Source organism: Rhinolophus sinicus, linkage group LG18, assembly GCF_036562045.2.
Source record: "Rhinolophus sinicus isolate RSC01 linkage group LG18, ASM3656204v1, whole genome shotgun sequence".
Classification (NCBI taxonomy): Eukaryota; Metazoa; Chordata; class Mammalia; order Chiroptera; family Rhinolophidae; genus Rhinolophus; species Rhinolophus sinicus.
Window position 1 is genome coordinate 15,651,232 of NC_133767.1, and position 22,293 is coordinate 15,673,524.

The following is a 22,293-nucleotide window of genomic DNA, read 5'->3' on the forward strand; positions in this document are numbered from 1 at the left end:
ACCCAGCTCCTTGCTCTTACTGCTGCAGTACCTCGCTCGGCCTGCGGGGGACGCGCGGACGCGCAGGCCTGAGGCACACTCCCAGCAAGTGGGCGTGTCCTCCCAAGCATAGGCAGGGGTCAGACCTAGGGGGCGTGGTCTCCTGGTGTGGGCGGGGCGTCCCTGCGCGCGGCGCTCCTCGCGCATGCGCCCTGACAACCCGGCGATGGCGGCGCCCGAGGAATCGCTGAGGAGGCGGAAAGTGAGGGACACTGGCCGGGAGCCTGGGTCTCCGCCGGGGCCGGGGCGCGACCCCGCGGTCTTCCCGGCCCACCTCCGCGCGGGCACCTTCTGGCTGACTAGGATTGTGCTCCTGAGGGCCCTCGCTTTCGTTTACTGTGAGTCTGGGGGCCCCGGGGCCCCGTCGATATTGCTCCTCTGCGCGCGCCCGCGAACTCCGCCCGTGACCCTGCCCCGCCCCGCCCCCAGGCCGCCCCTCAGGCGGGTACCCAGCGGAGCCGGGTGCCTTACGCTCCCACTCTGCGCCCTCTTCTCCCGGGTCCGGGGGTCTGGGTGAGTTCTGGGCGGGGTGAGGGTCCTCGTAGGTGATCCCTTTGCCCTCTGTCGCCCGCCCGGACCTCCCCAGCCCCTCCCGCCGGCCGTCGACTCCCGGGACCCTGAGTCAGACCCCCAAATTGAGTGCGGCGATGGACGGCCCCCTCGCAGGAGTTCCGCCAGCCTGGGGGCCGCGCTGCAGAATTCCCAGTTCGTTAGCCGGATGCGGGCTGGGGAAGCGGGGATGTGGGCGTCCAGCGCCCTGAGCAGCAACCTTGCCCCGGACCCTGGAGCAGCCTAACCGGCTGAGTAGCGTCTCCGCTCTGCGCCTCCGAGCCCACGAACACGTCCTAATCCTCGGGCAGCCCCTGCGGGAGCCTCCTGAGTCTTAATCCCGCAGGCCGAGCGGGGCCGAGGCGCTCCCTCTGCCTCCTGATGTTCGTGGGAGGCTTGTCCTCGGCTTTAAGAGGAGCGGCAGGTGAAGCCTGCGCCACACCTGCGAGGTTCGGTGAGCTCCACATCTGACCAAGCTGAGAACTACTCAGCCCGCAGCAGTGCAGGGCCTGCCCACCAGCCTGCGGAGCCAAAGAGAAGTCAGTCCGGGCCCAGCACGTCGATGCCTGCCTGACCTGGCCGCCAGCGCTGAGTCCACCTCCCCCGCCCGGCTCCCTACACCCAGAAGGATACACACGCCTTGAGCGCGGGAGCAGTAGTGGACACACAAGTGTGGGCTTCATAAACCCAACCTGCAGTTGTGACTGTAAAACCAAACTCAGATTCTCAAACAAACCTGGAAGTGAGGGAGACCAATGGGAACAGTCCCAGGCTGAGATGGCCTGGGCCAGTGGGCAGTTAATTTCTAGGGGGTTCCAGAGGGTGATGGTACCTGGCAGTGATTGTGTGCCCTGGTCACTGAATGGCTCAACTTAATTTCTAACTCTCTTCCCTCGTATGTGGAAGAAAGAGCAGCATTGAGCTCTTTGGACAGCGACCTTCCACAAACACTGAGGAGTGGGCAGCACCCCAAGAGGGTGAGGCTGGGCACCCTGTTCCCTGGATAACGCAGGTGACCTCCTAGCACACAGTGGACACACCGTTACCACTGCAAGGCTTTCTGGAGGGATTCTGTGTGCTGTGTGATTGCCAATATGGGCTTTCAGCTCAGCCCTCTCTCTCTTTTAAGTTATAATAGAAAAAATAGTTCTTGCAGTATTGCTTTATCCTCCTCAGGATGAAACAGTCATTCTAAACGTTTGAGCTGTCACTTAGCAAAAGATGAAGTCAAGACAAAGTTAATCTCTGAGACTTTAATAGACCTTTAAAAGGGGAGCCTGTAACAGTGGAAAAACCCCAGTGGCTTCGTCTGCAGAGAGCACAGCTTTAGAAAACCTGGCTCATGGCTTTCAAATGAGTGGGCTGCCTTTGATCTCCACGGGGATTCTCTGTTCAATTCAGAAGGAAACAGTTTTGAGCCACTGGGTCAAGCAGATATTTTAAGCCTGGTGCTGAGCACAGAATGATTTGTTTTGGCAGATTAATTTTTTTTCCTACCTCGCAAGTATATTTGGGATAGAATCGGTGTTTTTCAGCTGCATAAAGGAACCTGTTTTCAGTATTCCAGGGATGAGGTTCTCTGGCTGAAATGGCTGGGGCAAGTGGGCAGTGACCCTGCACTGATCTCTTTCTAGAGGGTTCTGGATCTCCGGACTGTAAGCCACCGCAGAGTCCCTTAAGTCCCAGGGATTGTCCACAATACCATAGGGGCTCTCCACACATTTCACTTGTTGAATTTTATAGTTGCTCTCGTGAACTGCTAACCCCACCACAAGGCTGAATAATGACTGGATCCTTGCCCTATGCTTCCTTCACCCTCTGCACATTTATTAGAATTCTTAGTGCTGTTAACGTACCTGTCTGTCCGTACACCTGTAGCTCCTTGCAGCCCAAGCACAGTGTTTTATTTATGCCTCTGTCTCTGTCTTCTAGGGGTATCTCCTGCTCCATAAAATTTCCTTGACTTTGCACATGGTCTTATCAATTATTGCTCTGTCACCGCGGGATACTTCTCCAATGGTGCCCCCTTCCCCTTCCTTTTCCCCAATCAGCCTCAGCCTCTGGGTGTGGACACTCCGTTCCCAGACTGCACCCCCGCAAAGCCCCCTGGTACTCCAATTGTATTCATAGTTCCTTGCATCTCATGTCTTCTTCTTTTGTTTATTCTCTTTCTGCTGGCGTATGTTCCCAAACAACTTTTTAAGAAAGGATTTGGAGAAAGTGAACTTTCCGTGTCTTTCCTTGCACGTGTGGAAATTATTGATTTGCCCTGGTCTCCCATTCTGTCACAGCAGTTTTCCTCAGAACTTTGTGGTGTTAAGAAGTCTTCACACACTCTGCCTCTTCTTATGCAAAGTGACTAAAGGGAAACATGTTCTTTCTTCTATTCGCACACATCTGATACCAAACGTGGCATCTTTCCCTCGTGATAAACAATTCTGACAGTAACAGCCCGGTGTTAATACAGACCCCACGGGCTGAGGGCTCAGTCCCACAAGACCACCCCCACTTCAGACCCCGGTCACAAGTCCAGGTTGTCATCTGTGCTTGTGACTGACCAGCTATAAATCGGGGTTCCCACGACCAACCCCTCCTCAGGTTCCACAATTTATCAAAAGGGCTCACAGAACGCAGGGAAACACTTCCCTTATGTTTATTGATCTATTAAAAACGATACGATTCGGGAGCAACAGACAGAAGAGATGCACAGGGAAGGAGTGGGAAGGGCTTCCATGCCCTCTCCGGAGCGCCACCCCCCCAGCATCTCCACGTGTTCACTACCCAGAAGCTCTCTGCACCCCTTAACTTGGGATTTTTGTGGAGGTCCCATTGCACATGCGATTAAATCATTGGTCATTGTTCATCTGCTCAGTCCCCAGCCCTTCCCCCTCCAAGGGGGTCAGGGGCTGGGCTGAAAGTTCCAACTCTCTGCTCACAAGGTGGGTTCCCCTGGCAACCAGCCCTCATCCTCCAGAGTCACCTCATGGGTATAAACGCAGGTAAAGTTGAAAGGGGCTTGTTCATGAATAACAACAGATGCTCCTCTCACCCCATCATGCAGGAAATTCCAGAGTTTTAGGAGCTCTGTGCCAGCAACCGGGATGGAGACTAAATAATTCTTTTATGACAGTATAACAGGGCCCTAGTTTTCTCTCTGGAAGCCTTTAGAGTCTCTGCCACCCTGCCATTCTCTCCCCATCGTCGCTCTGGGTCCTCGTTCTTTAATGGCAGGTCTACGTGAAGTCCCTCCCTTGTTCCTTCCCAGGGGCCTCAACACATCTCAAGACTCCTGCCCCATTCTGGATGAGATTCTCTGGCCTCACCCAGTGTGCTGACTTAAGGCCCATGTCTGTCCCAAGCACCCCAGTGGGTCCCAAACACACCCCCACTAACCCATCGAGCCCCCCTGCTTGCCTGGAGCCTGAAAAGCCACTTCATGAAACTAAGATGGAGAAGAAGGTAGGCCCCTCCCCGGCCCTGGCCCTTGTACCCCATGTGGAGTCTACCTCTGTGACTGCCACGGCCTGCTGAGAAACGTGTGTGGATCTTCCAGAAGGAACCGTGAGCATTGGAACCAGTGGAGAACTATTGACACATAAGCAAAGCTGCTTATCTCACAGCTTTCACATTGTTACCTCAGAGTCCTCAGCATAACATTTCTTTAAAAAGCCCACTTTGAAAGGATCTCAAAGGTAGTTTCAGCACAACTGTAATTCCTGGTTTTACTTCTAGTACCTTCTTATGGCTTAGATGCATTGTGTGATACCATGCTTGTCGTGTGTAGTTTGTGCATTTGCTCTGTGTTCTTTTATCACATACAGTAGAGTTTTATTCTTTTTCCCTCGACTAACACTCATTACTTGAGAACTGTGAGTTGAATCTCGGTTACACGTTTTAAAAGCAGCTTGTTACACTCTTGGTCACAACAAATAAAGTCTCTTGGGATCTTGTGGCTCAGCCTGGCTCTCAGACGACACCCAAGCACAGGATTAAAGCAGCAGAGAAGAACCGTTCATACCCTTGTTGGCTAAACTCTGAGCTGTTCTTTGGAAATTTTGAGGGAAAAATGGAACCAAAAGAATCTTTGAAATCTTGCCTAGTTCTATGTTGTTCTGAGCTTCCAGAGCTCTGAGAGTTCCTGGGACAGTCTTTCTTGTTCTCTCCTCCAGGCCACTCAAATTCTAATGAAACGCTCTGCTTGGTTTTACAAGCTTCTCTGTAAAATGCTTCCAGTTTGTTTTAAAAACAAACCTCACTGCCTACTCTCTGAGCTTTCTGCAGGACAAGCCTTTAAAGAAAAAGTGTCAGAGGCTTTTGTGCCAAGGCCAGAATTTAACTACCGTCAATAAAAACTGCCCGGTGAATGACTTGGCAAGGCCGATGCTTTTTTAATTTTATAGCGATTTGTCTGAAAGGAGAGATAACTTTTTTTTTTCTTTTTGATTTTTAAAGAATATTTGCAGACATCCTTGATAATGCATATGTAGATGATCTGGTTACTTCTCTTGGGTCAGTCTCGGAACTACCTCACAGTGAGCAGCTGAGAAATCTCCATGCCTCGACCCCTTCCTTCCTAGAGTGGGGGAGAGGGCTGTCCCCTTCCTTCTTAGAGTGGGGCTGGGGGGCCGACTGAGCCTTTCTAAGGCTGGTTGGTTAGTTAGTTTAGCTTTTGAGATCCCGTGATATTGGTGACATTTTTGTTTATTCTTTCTACTTAGCCGTTTCTGTAACGGGACTGGACATTGAAATAGGCTTTTTTTTTTCCTCTCTGCAAGTTAAATCCAGTCTACTTTTTTTTCCCTGATAAGGAAGGTAGGAAGTTGCCTATGCTCCTTGCCTTCGAATCACTTTTTAAACCATTTAATTGGTGAGAACAAATCTCGTTTTTCTTCCATGGCATTGGAGTGTGAATTGTGGTTTCAGGGAGGAAGGATATCCAGCTGTTTAGCCATTGCTAATTAGATCCCCATGTGGAAGAGCCCAGGCTGGTTCTGGAGTGTACAGCCTGAGTCAGGAAAGAACACACACACACACACACACACACACACACACACACACGTTGGGTGGGCACTGCTGTGGGGGCTCTCTGCTGCCCCCTCACTTGACCCTCTGCGGTGCCACACCCCTCTACATCTTTACTCAGGGTATCCAGGACGGCCAGGTATCTCCTCTGTCAAGTTCTGCTCTTTCCATCCATTCTCTGTCCTCTGGAAGCTGGTCACCTAGTCCAGCCGATGCTCCGGGGGAGGGGAGGACTCAGCATCAACGCCCCCATAGGGGCATCTCCATATATTATTTGGAATTCCTCTGTGAGGAAGATTTGTGTCTTCTCCCCATTTATGTATCAGCCACCACATTGAGCTCTACTTTAGGTTGTGGTCCAACACCATTACTCATTGTGGTGTCAAATGTCTGGCTCTGGTGAGTGGTGGGTCTTCCCGCTTGCCCCCCATGTCCCTGGGACATGCCTCTAGACTTTGTTTTTCGAGCACTTCCTTCCTTTAGAGGACACTGCCAGCTCCTCTCATATTTCCCAGCCCTAAAATCAGCCATTTCTTCAGGAGCCTTGGTTCCTTTTATTAGAGAGTGGTGTTAGGAACCCCAGATCTGGGAGCCAGGGAATACCCATTGCTACGGGCTGTCCCTGCTTCCAGACCCTCTTAACAGACAGAGCTAGATTACATGTGTGTATGCACATGTGTGGTCACTCCAAGTATCCATCTGAATTTATGTTCAGGTAAACGTGAGGTCACACTGGCATCTCTGATTCGAATCCAGTGCACAGGTGTGTGTGGGCCTCCCCTTCTTGCTTCTCTGGAACTTCCTTCTCCGCCTGTGAGAAATCTTGCCCCACCATCCATCACGCTTTGTTGATTTGCTCACCCCCAGTGCACATGCAAAGCAGTTTCAGAATTGTTCACCTACCCCCATGAGAAAAACCAACTAGACCCCAGTGTTTATATACAGTTTCTTTGTCTTTGTCCTTACAGTTTTCATTGAAAACATTTTCCAGAGTTACTTGGGCCGGTCCTCCCTTCACCCTCCAGTTCACTGTGATCTGTTACACATTTGCAATAGAGTTCAATTCATTTGTCACAGTCTGCATTCCATCCTGGCATTCCTTGACCTCCTGGCTGGGTTGTTTTGAGCGTTTGTATACATTAAGGTTCATTCTTGTGTGATGTACAGGTCTATGGGCTTTGACAAATGCATAGTTATCCATCACGCAGTACGTTGCAGTGTAGTTGTGTTCCCCTGTGCACGCACTCACTCCTGCTCCGATCTGTGTTCTGTCCCTGTGGTTTCGCTGTTTCCAATGTGTCGTATGAACGGAATCCTACAGTGCGTAGCCTTTGGGTCTGAACTCTTTTACTCAGCAAAATGCACTGAAGATTCGTCCACGATGTTGCGTGAATCAACAGCTCCCGCATTTTGCTCTCTGAATATTATTCCTTCGTATGAATGTACCCCAGTTTGTTTATCTGTTCCCACAATAAGGGATATCGATGTTTCCAATTTTAGCAGTTATGGACAAAGCTCCTATAAATATTTGCATGTAGGTTTTTTGGTAAATGTGTTTTCAGTTCACTTGGGTGAATACCTAAGAGTATAATTGCTGGGTCATGTGGTAAATCTGTGTTTAACTTTATAAGAAACTGCCAGACTCGTCCAGAGTGGCCGTACCAGTTTGCATTCCCACCAGCAATGAATGAGAGTTGTTGTTCTGAATCCTCTGGAGCATTTGGTGTTTTCAGTGTTTTGGATTCTGGCTGTTATGATAGGTGTGTAGTGATAATGCATTGTGGTTTTAATTGGCATTTCCCCAGTAACAAATGAGATTGAGCATCTTTTCATGTGTTTATTTGATAGCTGTGTATCTTCTTTGTTTGAAACAGATGACTTTTTAAAAATTGGGTTTTTGTTTTCTTATTGTTAAATTTTAACGGTACTTTGAATATTCTAGATACAAGATTCTTTTTTAAATCAGATACGTGATTCGCAAATATTTTATCCAAATCTGTAGCTTGTCTTTCTATTCTCTTAAAGTGTCATTTATAGCACGAGGTGTTTTTATTTGATAAAGTACAATTTATCACTTTTTCCTTCCATGGATCATTGTGTTGTATCTAAAAACTCATTGCTAGCCCCAAGTCACACAGATTTTCTTTTGTATTTTATTCCAGAAATTCTATCCTTTCATATTTTACATTGAGGTCCATGGTCCTTTTGGAATAAATTTTTGTGTAAGGGGTGAGGTATGTGTCAAGGTTCACATTTTTGCATACGGGCGTCCAGTAGTTCCAGTATCATGTGTTGAAAAGACTATCTTTCTCCATTAAATTGTCTTAGCACATTTGTCAAAAATCAGTTGACTGTGTAGGTCTACCTCTGCGATCTCTATTCTGTTCTATTGATTTATGTGCCTTTTTGCCAATATCACACTGCATGATTACTGTAGCCTTGTAGTAAGTCTTGACATTGCATAATATGAGTCCTCCAATTTTGTTCATCATCAGAATTATTTTGGCTATTCTAGTTCCTTTGCTTTTCCATATACATTTTAGAATCAGCTTGTCAGTATCTACAGAAAAGCATGCTGGATATTTTGATTGAGATTACATTGAATGTATAGATCAAACTGGGGAGAACTGACATCTTTATAATGCTTACTCTTCCGATCCATGAACACGATATCCAATCCATGAATACAACGTATCTCTCCATTTATTTAGATTTTCTTTCATCAATGGTTTGTAGTTTTCCACATACAGATTCTATTAGAATCTGTTAGATTTTATCTACGCACCTTTTTTTTGTTGTTGCTATTGTCATGTTTTTAAAAAATCAGATTACGCTTGTGCATTGTTGATACAGGAATACAATTGATTTTTGTATATTAATCTTGTACTCTGTGACCTTGATAAATTCACTTATTAGTTCCAGGAGATTTCTGGTTTTGGGGTTTTGTTTTGTTTTAGATTCTTTGGGATTTTCTACATAGACAGTCATGTCATCTGTTAATAAAGACAGTTTTAGATCTTCTTTCCAAATATATATGCCTTTTATTTCTTTTTCTTGCCTCATTGCACTATCTAGGACTTCTCATACAATGTTGGAATAGTGGGGAAGAAAAGTATGCTATTGGGTGTAGGTTTTTCGTTGCTATCTTTTATAGGTTGATGAAGTTCCCTTCTATTCTTAATCTGCTGAAAGTTTTTATCATGAATGGATGTTGAATTTTGTCATGTGCTTTTTTGTGCTTGATTGATATTATCATATGGTTTTTCTTATTTAGTGTTAGTGTGGTGAATTACATTGAGTTTTGCGTATTGAACCAGCCTTGCATTTCTGAGATGCAATTGGTTGTAATATATTATCTTTATTGCTTTTTTTTTTTTAATTTATTTTTTAATTTATTGGGGTGACAATTGTTAGTAAAGTTACATAGAATTCAGGTGCACAATTCTGTATTACATCATCTATAAATCCCATTATGTGTTCATCACCCAGAGTCAGTTCCCCTTCCATCACCATATCTTTATTTCTTTTTTTGTGTGTTTTATTATAGTAATTTGTGTCTTTCAAGTAATTGGTCTGTTTCATCTAAATTGTCGAATTTATGCTTTTGTTTTCCTTTATTATCTTTTTAATGGCTATGGGATCAGTAATAATCCCATTTTCATTCCTGATATTGGTGTCTTCTCTTTTTCTTGGTTAGTCTGGCTGGAGGTCTATCAGTGATATTGATCTTTCCGAAGAACCAATTTTTCACTTTATTGATTTTTCTCTTTTTTTTTCTTGTTCTCAATTTCATTGATTCCTGCTCTTACATTTAAAAAAATTTGCTGCTGCTTGTTTTGTAATTTGTTCTTTTTTTCTGATTTCTTAAAGTAGCAGGTTAGATTTGAGACCTTTCTATTTTTGTAACATAAGTATTTTATTGTAAATTTTCCTTTAAGCTCTGCTTCAGTGGCATCCCACAATTTTTGATATGTTGTGTTTTCAACTCTCATTCAGTTAAAAATATTTTGTAATTTCTCTTTTTAAAAAAAGCCATGGTTTATTTAGAAGTGTGTGGTTTAATCTGCAAAGATTTGGGTATGTTTCCAGATAACATCCTGTTACTATGTGGTTAGGGAACACATTTTGTAGATTTCAATTCTTCTATATGTTGATATTTGCTTTATGACTCACATTGTGGTTATGTCTTGATGAATGTTCTACAAATACTTGAAAATTATATCTATATCTTGCTGTTGAATAGAAGGCTCTAAAGATGTCATCTAGTTGTGTCTTGCTTTTTTAGACTATATGTTAATCTATAAATGTCAATTAGATCACGTTACTATATATAGAATATACGAGGTCTCACAATTAAGTTCGCCAACTTGTGGCAACGACGTTGCTAACCTTTTTTAATATCAGAGAGATTATTCATTATGAATTTATACCAACTGGACAAACAGTGAACCAGGTTTACTATTTGGAAGTGCTGAAAAGGCTGCGTGAAAAAGTTAGACGACCTGAACTTTTCACCAACAATTCATGGCTCTTGCATCACGACAATGCACCAGCTTACAGGGCACTGTCTGTGAGGGAGTTTTTAGCCAGTAAACAAATAACTGTATTGGAACTCCCTCCCTACTCACCTGATCTGGCCCCCAATGACTTCTTCCTTTACCTGAAGATAAAGGAAATATTGAAAGGAAGACATTTTGATGACATTCAGGACATCAAGGGTAATATGATGACAGCTCTGATGGCCATTCCAGAAAAAGAGTTCCAAACTGCTTTGAAGGGTGGACTAGGCGCTGGTGTTGGTGCATAGCTTCCCAAGGGGAGTACTTCAAAGGTGACAGTGGTGATACTCCGCAATGAGGTATGTAGCACTTTTTCTAGGATGAGTTCGCAAACTTAACTGTCCGATGTCGTACACACGTATTAGGATAGGTCAGTCTATATACATAAGCTTTGTTGTTAGGATCATGCACATTTAGTACTGAATGTCCGTTTGTTGCTCCCTCATCGTTATGCAATGTCCTTTTTATCCCTGTATCCTTTCTTGCTTTTACATCTGTTTTGTCTGATTTGATAGAGCCATCCAGCTGTCTTTTGATTAGTGTTTGCATGATATCTTTTTCTGTGCTCTTACTTTTGATATACCTGTGTCTTTATATTTAAAGTGGATTTCTTGTAGACAGAATAGATGTGTGTCCTGTTTTTTATCCAATCTGGCAATTTCTGTCTTTGCTTGTATGTTTAGAACATTCCCATTTAAAGTGATGGATTAAAATCTGCCATCTTGCCAGTTATTTTCCATTTGTTCCTTCTGTTCTTTGTTTCTTTTTTCCTCTTTTCCTGACTTCTCTTGGTTAAATGAGCATTTTTTTATGATTCCATTTTAATATCAGTGTTGATTTGTTCCTTAGACTTGTTTAAAAAAATTTTTTTTGCTCTTCCATAGGACTTACAATATACATTTTAAGTTAATCCGAGTCTACGTTCACGTAAGCGTCTACTACTTTTTGTGTAGTAAGGTCCTTCTAAGTATATTTCCAGTATGTCCCTCCAGCCTTTGTGCTATTTTCTCTTCTACTTTGCTTTACATATGCTGTAAACACACAGTTCATTGTTCCCGTTTGCTTTGGACCAGGGCTTCCCCACCTTCCTGAAAGGGCAGTGATGGCTCTTACACCTGGGAGCCTAACCCACAGCCGTGTTATTTAGTTCAATCTCAGCCCTGCCTGTGACGCAGTTTTCGTCACTGTGGAAGTGCATAGTGGCGTTTAGCTTTGTACAAAGCGCAGCGTGTGTCTCCCTCGGGGTGCTTTCCGCCCAGCAGTATCTCAGTGGTCGTTCCAGCGTCCAGATGGAACCGCTTCGAGCTGCCTTTCGCTTGCCTCTCTCTTGATGGCTGGGAGTTTCCCTGATCTTTACGTTCACAGACGGGGCACTGTACTCTCCCGGAGCATCTCCGTGCGAACCTGTCTGTGCCAAACCCTGAGGTCCAGAGGACGTGAACGTGCTCTTGTAGGAGTGGGAATTGTTAGAAACGAGTTCAGAAACTTGTGGTTTGAATGGAGAGTGATTGTGACTTATGTGTAAGCACTATCGTGAGCTTCAAGCCCCGTAGCATGTTCTGGAAGTAGCACTATAGCCATTTACATGTAACCAGGCATATAGTTTATAGACATGTATGTCTATATCATATATATGTGTATATATATATATATATATATATATATATATATATATATATATATATATTACATGTAAGTAGATACAACATATATAGGTATATATACAGAGGTTGCCAAAAAAATGTATACATATTTAAGAAAGGAAGAAACTGTATTAGAATTGTAATATTCACTATATACCGATAACAAAAGATGAATACAAGTCACTTGTACACACTTTTTTTGGCACCCCCAGTACGTACACATGTGACTTCTCCAGGTTGGGTCTTACAGTATTTCCCCTAAGACTTTGAGAAATACCCAGACTCTCGAGTCCATGCTTTGATTCCAAACAGTTGGTCAGATGCTGCCTCGTCTTCTCACCCAGCCGAGCCCCCGCAGGTTGCAAAGACACCCATTGGTGTCCAAGGCCGGCCGCTGTGTTCCTGCTCACACACCTCTTGTCCTCTCCTTTTTCTTCCAGGCGTGGCGTTCTTGGTGGCTCTAAATCAGAACAAGCAGCTGATTGGCGACAGAGGGCTGCTCCCCTGCAAAACCTACCTGAAGAGCGTGCAGCGACACTTCCAGGGGCGGGTTGGCTGGGACGCCGTGAGCTACGCCCCGACCGTCCTCTGGCTGCTGGACTGGTCACACATGGACTCCAACCTGGACGCCCTCGCGCTGCTCGGGGCCGGCATCTCGTCCTTCGTCCTGCTCACCGGCTGCGCCAATATGGTTCTCATGGCTGTGCTCTGGGTCCTCTACATGTCCCTGGTCAACGTGGGGCAGATCTGGTGAGTGGGAAGCACTGGGCACACGTGACCCGGGCGTGCCGTCACTCAGTGTCCCAGGATGTCACATGCCGCAGAGCAAACCTCAATCTCCTGGCAGCAGGAGGGATTGGGAGGCTTTCTTCTGACATTAGATCAGAAGAATGTCATCATTTGAATCAGGCCGTGGTAGGGACTTGCCCATAAATTGAGTGCAGGGGCCTGTCTTTGGGAACAGTCGTGATTGTTCCAGAGACCACATAGCCAGCCTCCAGAGCCAGCAGTACAGTGGAATGGAGCTGGACGTCCCCGGGTGAGCTTCTGGGAGCACATGATGGCAGGGATGACTTAGGCTTACGCCTGCTGCTCCGACCCCCTCTTGCTCCTTTCTGGTCAAGAGGAAGCGTTACTAACTAGTACCCGGGGTCACAGACCAGGCCGGCCCTGCTGGGGACACTAGGCTCCAGTGCTGAACAGCTCCGAGGTGGTAATGGAGCTCATGGAGGCGGGAAAAGTGGAGAAGTCCTCTGGGAACGCACGCTGGGTGCACGGTATGGCAGGGCAGCCTGTGGCCCAGGATAGCCTGGAGGTCGGCCAGGGCCCTGAGGTGCTGTGGGGTATTTAAACTGGTCAGAGGAAGAGGGTCCCACTCTTCTTCCAAGTTCTGGGTTCCACCAACAGGGAAGAATCACCTACCAGAGGAAGCACAGAAGACTCTGGAAGGAAAGGTGAAACCTTGAAAGATGGCTCTGGGAAAGGGTGTCTGTGTAGACATAGGAAGTCGACGTGAGGGTGGTTGTGCAGAGCCGCAGGAAGTGCATGTGAGCCTGGGTGTCTGTGTAGACACGTAGGGCGCTCAGCACATCTGGGGTGACCAGCAGGATGGCCCCTCCAGGCGCCATCTGTCCTCTGGGAGAAAAGCTTTTTCGGTGGCCTGACAGTCTATGCTGTGCTGGCCCAGGATGGAGAGGGCACTGGGTCCTGGATCGTGACAGTGATGTTCCCCGAAAGTGGGCTTTAACCCGGAAGGTCCGACACCTGGGCACGAGGAGCTGACTTGCTTACTGCGCGTGGCCCCGTGGCGGTGGTGGTGGCGGTGGCGTGGGCTGGGATCTGTGTGGCGGTCCCCTCGCAGCTCCGCCGTCTGTGCCTGGTCCCCAGCGCACATGTGCTCTGCTGTGAGTGGGAGTCCGGGCTGGACCTTGCCGCGCCTCTTCCCGCGTGGAAAGGGCCGGTTTGTGCTGGACTTGGGTTGGGGCGAGTGTGAATGACACTGAGCACGTGTGCAGGACGCGCTTCCCCCGAGTCGGGGCTGCTAAACGAGGGCTCTGCATCTCCTCACCCGAAATGCCCTCTGCTCTGCGCTCCTAGGGCCTCGTGTCAGCGAGTTCCTGTTGAGAGTCAGGCCCCGGATGCAGGACGGCCTTGGCCTCAGGGCGGCTTCAGTAGGTGCAGCTGCAGTTTGAGCGGCGCCCGCTGGGGAGCAACAGGGACAAACGACAGACCGAGGGCTGTGCCGCCGCCGCTCACTCAGCACTCAGCTGTGGGCGTGTCTGTGTGAGGCGATCACGTGGTCACTGCGTGACCGGCAGCATATCGTTTTGGCTCAGGTACCAGGTGTTCAGTTCCATACAGAGACTGTGTTGATTCCCTAGAGGGGGACAACGGAACGTGGTTTAGCGCATCTTCTTTTTCTAAAGGACCAGACAGGGAGAGTGGAAGTAGGGGCTGCTGCACGGTTAGGTCTGGCTGTCTCAGGGGGGCCCCGCTCGCAAAGCACCTGTGAGGTGAGTGACACTTCTTCCACTCCCACCTGCTCCTTCCCGCGTGGGATTCATGGGAGTCGCCATCTCGGGGTGTCTGACCCCCAGGGCGGCCCCAGAAGGTTACTGTCCTCTCCGCTGTCTTGGTCAGTAGTTGTTGAGCAGCACAAAAGGCCTCCAGCTGGGTTTTCCTGAGGTCCAAGACGCTGCTGCTTTCTGAGGCCTGTGGCTTCCGTCTGCGCCAGACGAGGGAGAATTCTAGGTGCGTGTGTCCCATTATAACAGTGGGAATTATGGAGAATGAGAGGCGAGCACTGCAGCGTCGTGCCCAGAGGTGACACGTTCCCTCTGGAACCGGTGGCTCGGGTCATGCCTTCCTGGACCTGGCAGCCAAACCATATCCACTTTAAGTTTTACTTCAAGAAGTTTTCCCGAGTCATGTCTAGAATATACTGTTAGGAAAGATAAACCTCCTGTTTAAATTTCTGAAAACCAGTCTGAGCATGTGTGGCACGAAAGTAGAGGCTTATATTTTTTTCATCGGTACAGAGATTCTGCTCCGCTTCCCTTGGGTATGTTACAAAATGTGCTTCGCATTAATTTAAGCCCGCTAAAGCAAAATGAAGTTTTATCTTCTCGGAAATGATGCCTGAGAGGTTTTAGGTGAACAATGTAGAAGAAAAAACCATCTGTCAGTGGAGACCCGTGGTTTATTCACCATGTTCCTGATGCCAGACGTCCACGGTCCCAGCTGAACTGTGGGGATCGTTTGGCACAGGCGTGGGGGCTGTGGGTGGGACTCCACGAGCAGCCAGGTGGGTGGTTAGCAGGGTCAGGTGCTAACCTGACTCCAACAGCTCAGCTCTTCAGTCGTATTTCCCGAGCCGATGATAGTTGCCGGGTTGTGCAGCTTACCGACAGCACAAGGACCCCTTACATGGAAAAATGGGCTTTCTTTTTCTTGATACCCCAAAATGAGAGCTAGACACAATCTGTTCCTTTCATGTCCCCTTTATTTTAAGTTGAGAGGAAAGAATATTTGTTTGCGATGAGATGCTCAGATAATGGACACCGTTGATGGAACGTCTTTCAAGTGTTGTCCAGCTGGCGTCCCATGGCAAGGACAGGAAGCCCCCATGGGGCGAGGAGGCGCCGGGCAGGTGCACGTGGCGCTTCTCCACCGGGACTCAGCCCTGCGTCCAGGCGCCCGGCTTTGCTGTGTGCGTGCAGTGGCCACTGCTTCCCTGGAGCCCTTTCTCTGCCTTCTCGTAAATGGGTGTCCTCAGCCTCTCTGACCCAGACCAGTGTCTGTGACGACTTCCCACCGTCGTAAATGAATGTCTCAGTGCACGTGGGCTCTGGCACTGCTGCCGTGTGAGGCAGGTAAAACCTCGCGCTCAGTGGCGCTGTGAGTCTCCAGGCCAATGTCACGGGGCAGAGTCAGGTAACTGGACACAACAGCCCTGCATGTTCCAGAACCATGACCGCCCTTCCTCCGCTCTCCGCCCGAATCCTGACACTTGGTGAGGACAATGAACCCACAATGGCGATGGCCGGAGAGTGGCTTCAGTCATGCCGTCCGTGCTTCGCAGGAAAGTGACCCATGTCCCCCGATGCGGGCAACCTCACGCCCTGGGACAGCAGACCCTGCAGGGCCCAGGTTCAAGGAGATGGACTTAGAAAGTGGGCCTGAGTGGGTCAGAGCGTGGGGCCGGGTGAGAGAATTCCTTGGACTCCCCTCAGGTGGGAGGGAAAGGAGGAGCAACCTTACTTCCTTTGTGGCGTGTTCCTGGGCTCCAGTTATTTTCTGGTTTGGTTGATTGAGAAGCTCTCTGCCTTCTGAGAATGGGCTGCGGTAGACAGCTGGGCGGGCCTTTCTGACACCTGTCATTTCTTCTGGACATGGGAAGTGTCACTGGACTCGGGACCATGTTCTACAAGACAGGAAATAGGAAGATGGCCCAGTGCCGATGGCCCGACGTTCCTGTACGCTGGCTACTGTGAACGGGCAGTTAGAATCTGACCAGGCTGGCAGGCTCCACCGTAGGGGTGCAGGGCCAGCCCATGGGGGAGCTCAGGGTTTCCAAGGACGCAGGGCTGCCGCCCCAGGTGGCTTTGGGGGCCCCAGCTGCGCAATAGCCTGTTCTCCCCAGTGCAGTTGAGTGTGATAGGAGTGGGTTTTGATTCTTCAAGGCCAAGTGTGATAGCAGGTCATCAAGTTGTCCCTGAGGGTAATAGTGACCATTCGTGGCTCCTTTCTGTGTTTTAATGAAGGCGGCCTTGTTAGGAGAGGCACAGCATTGTGCCTTTCGGGATGGGAGACAGCAGGTGGCCGGGACTGAATCAGCCACAAGGTGCCTCAGGTTGGGTGCTGGGCGTGTGGCGGGCAGCCACCTCCTGGTGTGACCTGCGTCTCCTCCTCTTTCTCAGATGGGGCTGGGCTGAGAGAGGGATGCCTTTGAGAACTCAAGCTGGGCTCAACCTGTTCTTTTATTTATTTACTTTTAATTTTATTGGGGAATACTGGGGAACAGTGTGTTTCTCCAGGGCCCATCAGCTCCAAGTCATTGTCCTTCGATCTAGTTGTGGAGGGCACAGCTCCAAGTCCAGTTGCCGTTTTCAATAGTTGCAGGGGGCGCAGCCCACCATCCCATGCGGGAATTGAACCAGCAACCTCGTTGTTGAGAGCTCGCGCTCTAACCAGCTGAGCCATCCGGCTGCCCCTGGGCTCAACCTGTTCTTACTGAGGACTTGAGTTTGTCAGCTTAGATGTTGCCCAGAGCCCCCAGATGTTGGGTCCAGGGGCAGGAGGCGGGTAGCAGCCGACCTGGGCAGCCAGTCCCTCCTGGGGGGCCTGGCCTGCACTCCAGTGTTTGGTCTGCTGGTGAGGGCGGGCCAGGTTGAGGTGGCTCCCTTGACAGGGACAGAATCTGGCGCTGGCTACCTACCTCGACTTGTTTTTTAATAAACTTCACGTTTTAGAACAGTTTTAGAGTTACAGAATTATTGCAGAAACGGTGCAGAGAGTTCCCGTGTGCCCCACTTTCCCTATTGTCCTCTCACATGGGTGGGACATTTGTCACACCTAGTGAACCAGTGTCAACTCATTATCATTTAGTCACTTTTCCTCAGTTCCCCCCTAACGCCCTCTTCCTGACCCAGGATCCCACCGGGACCCACATGACGTTTGTTCGTCACGTCTCCTGAAGCTCCTGTGGGCCGAAGCGTGTCTCAGACGCTCCTGTTTTTGGTTCCTTGACAGTTTTGAAGAGGACGGGTTGAGTGTTCTATAGTGTCCCTCTGTTGGGACGTTTTGTCATCATCGCCTGGGTTGTGGGTTTGGGGAGGAGACCCCAGAAGTACAGAGCCGTCGTCCCATCACATGGGCCCGTGCCGTCCACACGACTCATCTCCACGATGCCGACCCTGGTCGCCAGTCCGGTCGTGTCTGTGGGGTGTCTTCACTGGGAACCTCCTTCTTTCCTCCCAAGTCCACATCATGTGTTCTCTTTGAAGGAGTCACTAGTGCGGCCCCCACTTCAGGCCTCCTCAAGGGTGGGGTGCTGCCCCGTTAGGTGGGTCCTTCTGCATGGAGACCTGTCTCTTGTCCCCATGTTATTTATTCAATCTTCAATCAGTGTGGACTCCTGCATACGAGTGCATCTATTTGGTACTTGGGGTGTCTGTCTTCTGTCTCTAGGAGTTTAAACATCTTGGGGATCGGTGACATTTCAGCGAGAGGCCGAGTTCAGTACGTGTCATTGCACAGAATTTAGATGATCCCCAGGAAGACCCCAACCGCCACTAGCACCATCCTGTCCAAACAGTGAGACCTCGTTGAAAACCCTAATGTGACTTCTGAACAAGTTTCTCGAGTTAATTTAGCGTCAGCTTTTCCAAAAAGCTGGATTTCTGATCCTTTTATCTGTGCTTTACTTTGGCAGTCATCCTACAGGGCTTCTTTGTTGCTGTTAAGGATGGCCGTCTAACTGTCCTTCTCTCTTCCCCACCTTCCTGGCCCCCCAAAAGGAAGAAAGGATTATCTCTAGAAACTTGGACCAAGGCTGAGCGGCTCAGGGGGTCTCTTCCTGCGGAGGAAGCCGCCTCTGGCACGTCCCTCTGACACAGGGACAGGGTATCGACTTCAAAGAGTGCTGAGAGCAGATGCCAGCAGGCCCGGGAGATGTGGAGGCGACCAGGGCTCTTCTCTGACTATTGAGGATGAAAACCTGATTTTTGGCTCTGGGCCTTAAACGCAACCCCGTTCCACGGCTGCCCGGTCCATAGCCCGGAGATTTCACCAGTGTAGATATATATGATGCATAAAAATGAATTCCTCTTTCAGATAGATTTATGAGGTTCCAGGAAGCAGAATGACGCCATTTCCAGTCTGTGGTAGTAAGGGGTACGTTCCCAGTGCCACTTGGGGGCCCAGCCCCAGGTGGAAAGGGTGGAGGGCAGGGCTATGGGTGCTGTACCAAGCGGTGCCTGCATTTGATTGGCAAACCCTTCTGTCCTTGTCAGACGAGTGTGTTCACAAAGGTCCAGCCCCCAGAGCCTCCTCAGCTGGGCCGCCACACGGGGAGTGTCCAGCGGTTGTCACACACAGCGGCCCTTCTCGGCTCTCGTGCAGTGGCACCGACCTGGGGCCTTGCTGGTGTTGTGACGGGTCCCATATCCCGCTGACCAGGAGGGGCATTACTTCCCACGGTCCTGTGATGCGCCGTGCTGGCAGAAAGGGGCACGGTGGGCACTGACTGCTTGGGCACACCGAGGGCCACTGCTTTAGTTCCCGTGGCATTTTCACCTTGAGCTGCTTCTGTTTGGCTGTCACCACGACACGGGGCATTCAGTGTGGGTGACGTGATCACCCCTAGACCCACATCAGGAATCGGGGGCGGCTTAGAAGAACACGCTTTATTACTAACGCCCGTCTACCTACTTCCTGAGTGGGCCTTTGGGGAGCTCGGTGCCAGACAAGAAAGTGGGGGAATTCTTACAAATTCACAGCTTGCCTGTCCACAGCCAAGGGAGTGTAATTTAACAAATATTTATCCATGAAGCCTTTTTACAAAATGGAAAAGCGCTGGAAGCCTGATGTTCTTTTCTAATCAGAGGCCCTCTGGAAAAATAGGAGCCTCGTACAGAAGTCGCTGGGGTAGCGTGAGGCCCAAGGGGCTACGGATAAAGCTGCTTTGTATGGGGGGTGAGTTTCCTGCAGGCACCTCCCCGTTTTGGTTCTGTCTCCTTCCCGCGAAGACGCGCCTCCCTCTGTGGAGAGGCCCTTCTGTAACAGGCAGGCGGGGGTACTGTGTTAACACAGACCATTTGGGAGCACAATCTACTCGTAGGTCTGGGAACAAGATAGGACTTCAGTTTCTTTACAGAACAAAACAATAGAACTTACTCAAAATAGCGCCATGGACGGCCATCTCTTCTGAAATAAGTTCCAGCTGTTAGAAAATATAATAAAAGCTATAGAAGTAATGAAGACTTTTGAGTTTTTCATGTAATTGGATATAACTACCTATATTTAGAAATCTTATATCAGGCAGCCTTAAAATGCAAAATTCAAAACAGGTGAAGCTACGAAAGAACACATTTTTAAATACCCTCAGCAAATGTGATGGCGGTAACACCACAGGCCTGTCCCTGGTTTCCATGAGGATGAGGCCAGCTCTGACGTGACAGCTTTCAGTCTCTTCCCATGTGATCTGACAAAAACCGAAAACATTCCTTCTTTCCAAGTCTGTGAAAATCAGCCCTCTCCCCTTCTCCATCAACAAGGTTCTTTACTGGGAGACTTGACTGAGTAAACTTGTTTCTTGCATCCTGACTGTTTTACAGGTTTTTACTTTGGAAACTTAGAAATCTGTTTTAGAGTAGAGAGTATAATACAAAGAACCCTCATGCACACATGTCTGTTCCCTCTCCTCCCAACTTTTCTTTTCTAGAATAAAGAGCAAATCCCACATCATGTTATTTTAGCTGTAAGTAACGTGCATCTCTGATGGCTCAGGATTGTTAGAAGTACCAGCGCTGCCAGGCCGCCAGCACCCCTGGCTCTGAGACGCCATCTGACACTCAGTCTTTCAGCGCCCCCCATTGCTTCCGTGTCCTGAGTTTCTCTTGCCTGCAGGGGCTGCATCAACCTTTTCACTGTGGAAAACCACACGTACTTTCAAAGCGGGCAGTATAGGAGCCCTGTGACCTGCACCCACTCTCCAGACGCCTGACGCCCCTCCTTTCATCCTCCAGGGGTCCAGTCCCCTCCCTGAGACCCCGTGCAAGTCTCAGACCCGGGTCCTGTCATTCATACGTGTTTCATTAAACAACTGTTTCTTAAACATCTTTATTGAGGATAATCTGCATACCATAAAATGTAACTATTTCAAGTGTACAAGTCAGTGGTTTTATATATTCAGAGTTCTGCAACCATCACCATTATCTAAGTGTAAAACATTTCCGTCATCCCCCAAAGACACCCATACCTATCAGCCCTCACACACCCCCGTTCCCCTCCCAGCCCCCGGCACCCGCTGATCTGCTTTCTGTCTCTAGATTCATCTGTTCTGGACCTTTCACATAGATGGAGTCACACACTATGCGGCCTTTTGCGTCTGGCTTCTCTCACACAGCGCGCTGCTTTCAGGGTTCCTCCACGTTGTAGTGTCTCGGTGCCTCATTTCTTTTTACTCCTAAACAGTAGGTCATGCTATTTGTAAATAACAGGTGTGGTCATTTGATTCTTGAGTCCAGATAGTGGATTTTGTTGTTAACTTGGGCTGAGAGACAGGTACCAGAGCTGCACAGGTGTGGTGGGATTTGTCCAAGGGCACGTGCAACCCCACTTCCGTTTTGTTCTGTTAGATTGTGGGGGTTTCTAGTCTGTGTTTCGGGCTCTTGACGCGTTTGGGCTGATGTGCCTCCCTCCGCCGAGGGTGTGGAGTGAGCCTGCAGCACGGACGCCCCAGGCTGGGATGCGACTGAGGTTCCAAGTGAAGATAGACCGTCTCAGAGTCTTAGAGAGGAGACAACCCCCCACATCCCTTTCATTTGGGGCCCTTTTCTAACAATCTGTGCTCCTGGTCAGGGAGTAGCCTTTACATTTTCAGATTGTGGAGTGTAACATTTTCGTGGTGTTTGAAATTATTTACTGCAAGAAAACCAAGTTTTACTTTTTCCCAAAATCTATTTTGATTAGGCTGTTGTGGGTTTGGTCCTACACTGGCTGTGTGGGGTGCTACAGGGGCTGAAAAGGCTCCTGTCCCCCAGGGAGGCCTGGTGGACCTTGGGGCTCCAACCCCTCAATCAGAACACCTGAGGACAGGTCTCCCCTCACCCTCACCTCCACTCAGCACCTGAGGACAGGTCTCCCCTCACCCTCACCTCCACTCAGCACCTGAGGACAGGTCTCCCCTCACCCTCACCTCCACTCAGCACCTGAGGACAGGTCTCCCCTCCACGCTCACCTCCACTCAGCACCTGAGGACAGGTCTCCCCTCCACGCTCACCTCCACTCAGCACCTGAGGACAGGTCTCCACTCAGCACCTGAGGACAGGTCTCCCCTCACCCTCACCTCCACTCAGCACCTGAGGACAGGTCTCCCCTCACCCTCACCTCCACTCAGCACCTGAGGACAGGTCTCCCCTCCACGCTCACCTCCACTCAGCACCTGAGGACAGGTCTCCCCTCCACGCTCACCTCCACTCAGCACCTGAGGACAGGTCTCCCCTCCACGCTCACCTCCACTCAGCACCTGAGGACAGGTCTCCCCTCACCCTCACCTCCACTCAGCACCTGAGGACAGGTCTCCCCTCACCCTCACCTCCACTCAGCACCTGAGGACAGGTCTCCCCTCCACGCTCACCTCCACTCAGCACCTGAGGACAGGTCTCCCCTCACCCTCACCTCCACTCAGCACCTGAGGACAGGTCTCCCCTCACCCTCACCTCCACTCAGCACCTGAGGACAGGTCTCCCCTCACCCTC

General features: G+C 49.3%; 1 protein-coding gene across 1 annotated transcript in view; it reads left to right on the plus strand.

Moving 5' to 3' along the window:
• The first annotated feature begins 166 nt into the window (after positions 1 to 166).
• The window catches only part of LMF1 (lipase maturation factor 1), a 107,904-nt gene continuing 85,777 nt past the window's right edge, over positions 167 to 22,293 (plus strand). Inside the window, exons 1-2 of the mRNA XM_074323090.1 lie at positions 167 to 377; positions 12,253 to 12,562. The gene's annotated coding sequence lies outside the window, so the exon portion shown is untranslated. The remainder of the gene's footprint in view (positions 378 to 12,252; positions 12,563 to 22,293) is intronic.